Source organism: Aphanomyces astaci (genome assembly GCF_000520075.1).
Source record: "Aphanomyces astaci strain APO3 unplaced genomic scaffold supercont1.32, whole genome shotgun sequence".
Taxonomy (NCBI): Eukaryota; Oomycota; class Saprolegniomycetes; order Saprolegniales; family Verrucalvaceae; genus Aphanomyces; species Aphanomyces astaci.
Genome location: NW_009798295.1, coordinates 203,623 through 206,707, shown reverse-complemented (window position 1 = coordinate 206,707; position 3,085 = coordinate 203,623).

The following is a 3,085-nucleotide window of genomic DNA, read 5'->3' as shown; positions in this document are numbered from 1 at the left end:
CAGAGTTGTACAGACAGTACTGTATGTATGTATGCCTTCGTTACGCTGTTTAACGTTAGGATTGTACTTATCGTAGCAAGCAATAAGTCCCACCCACTTACTCAGGGACGTTTTAGGTCAATAGTACCAAATTCCCTGAGTGAGTGGGCATTTGACCATTGAGTGGGTGTGTCACCCACTCACTCGGGGAATTGGTCCATGCAGCTACATCGGAGATTACGTCGCATTGACAAACTCAAAATTGGCAACGAAAGTGTAAGAATCGTGTCAGTTTAGGAAATGTAAACACCTGTTTTCATTGAAAGTCAATCTGTCGAATTGAATACCGTTACGTATTGCGGGTTTTGCCCAGGCCAAAAACTGGTTTTCGCGATTTCCCGCAGCCCTCCGGGACTCGCTTCGTAAGATGTAGCGACACAGAGCTACGAGAGTGCAGATAATGGAACCGTCGACCTTTCTCTTACGAAGCGACTGCTTTCTGATCGAGCAGCGACATAGAAGGCACCAACGTTTGTTGTTGCCCTGTGAAGTCATTTCAGCATACAGAACCGCTAAGTACGACATAACACTGCGACGTCTGCAATGTTATTGCAAGGTTTTTACGATACAACTTCATATTGTGGTTTGCACTTGTTTTGGCGTCGGTTTTACGTGCCGAAAGGAGTGGTACTTCTGCTGTGACTGTGTTACTCCGGAGTTCAAGTTTACAGTAATAAATACCTGGTGTTTTAGCTCATTCACTGCATATTTTTACCGCGAGACAGAAAATCGGCCATTTTTGCCGTTTTGTCAACACCGAACGGCAAAATACAGGAGCCAATCATTGACTACTATTTGAAGTAATTTCACCAATCAATTGCAGGCATGAATATCTCGGTAGTTAGATGCTCTCAAAAGCACGGTTGGTTCGAGCAAATGCAGCGCAATTAAGATCGGATTGCCTCCTTTGACTACCCTACTGACTGTGCTGAGCGACACTGCTGGTGAGCAAGTTTTGTACCTTTCGAGGTCAACAAGTGGGTAAATTGACCCTCGATGAAGCTTGAAATCGCAGTTTTGTCCTCATCAACATGAACTCTAGTCAGTATCACTATGTACATTGGGATTACTTGAGTGTATTTGTCTATGTCGATGTCATCGTTATTCCATACTTCCATCGTGGAGTCATCATAACCGGACGGGCCTGTTATGCGGACTATTTGCCATTTTCGCCATTGGGGATGCAAAAAAGTACTGCTATTAATAGTACCGGTACGTAGGAAAATACAGGGGCGGCAAACGTCAAAATACAGTCTGATTATACCGTCGCACCATTGGGGATACCCTAGCAACTCTTTAAATAGTTCGTTTTATATACTACGTACAGTAGTATAAAAACAATAAGCGCACTGTTTAGACTCTATGCTTCGATCGTAGGTTCGAACCCCTTCGTACATTGTATTTTTTATTGAAATCTATCAATTCATATTGCTTGCCGCACCACACACCAACAGCAAACCTAATTGCTCAAACGTGGCAGCCCCCAACAAGTACGAATATTGTAGCAGCACAAAACTGTTCCTACTGGGACCCTATGACGTCTGTTAAGTACTATACTGTATACAGCTGTACGGTATAGATAAAGAATATCGTAGCCACAGATTAAGTTTGACTTTGGGTCACCAATTTGCTTCAACTAGTACATGGTGGTGTACATGTACCAAGTTTACTTGAGTAGACGGCTAGGGATCGTGCAATTGTCATACTAGTAGAGGTCAGGGTTCGATTCCCTGAACGGTTTAAGGTACCTGCAATTATGTCGATGATTTTGAGCTCGACGTAGTGAACACCCATACGCAACTACATCGGGGATTACGTCACATTGACAAACTCGAAGTCAAGTGCATATCTATCTGCACATCCAATGCATTAATATTCATACAGAATATACCCTCGTTAGCTCAGCAGTTGTGTGTAGTGCGAGATCGTGCTCATTAATTCCTACTAGAAGTATGAGGAATTCTTTTAGCGTTCAAAAGAACGGATGGATGAAGAGGCAGTTCAACAACCTTGATCGAGCCGATTGACGCCACGATTCTGCTGGTGTGCAGTGTAAGCGCCAATAGAAATGTCATAAGGGAGTGATAGTGACGCGGCTTGATGAAGTTGTTAAAAATTGCAGTAACGTTACAATTGTGTGTATTGGTGTTGTGTTTATTCTAAACAGGAGCGACATGGAGAATGAATCGGCACAACCAATTGTACACAAGAATCGGCATAAGAATTGTGTCAATCAGATTACCGGAAACCATCATTAACGTCGAATTAGTGTGCAGCTTCAGTTAGTGTGATACCAATCACCACAGCACACCTTTTTACATACAAAATTCAGTACAAAGAATCGATCGATAGATTTGGCGATTCTGCACATAAGTCCAAATTTTGGGTAAAAGGACAATACTACAATCTTTAACAACTTCATCAAGTTGTGTCACAATCACTCCCTTATGACATTCCTTATATTTCAGTTCGCGCTTGAAGAACAAACTCATAAGTAGAGGTCTAGCATTCCATACGTTGGAGACACATGGTAAAGGAGCATTTCGAACCCTGTATCACATGTCTCGAAATATAGGGAGTACAGGTACAGCGGAAGGTGATTTGATTGAGCTACTTGATGAATGGGGCGATCGCTTTTCATCACTCTCTAATTGCCTCGGCAGTAGGCACCCAAACCTTCCGATGGTTACAATTCGCTCCATCGTCTCAACCACCGTACTGATTAGCCTCTTGCTTTTCACTCGTCCAGCTGAAAGCACAAGCAACCCAGGCCCGTTCACGACCCAGGTTCCTTGCACCTCCACCAAGGCTCCTGCCATCACCACCAAGGCTCCTTGCACCACCACAAAGGCTCCTTGCACCACCACCAAGGCTCCTTGCACCACCACCAATCCTCCTACCACCACCACGAAGGCCCCTGCCACCACCACCAAATCTCCTGTCACCACCTCCAAACCTCCTGCCACCCAACCTCCTACCACCACCACCAAGGCGCCTGCCACCACCTCCAAGGCTCCTTGCACCACCACCAAAGCCCCTGCCACCA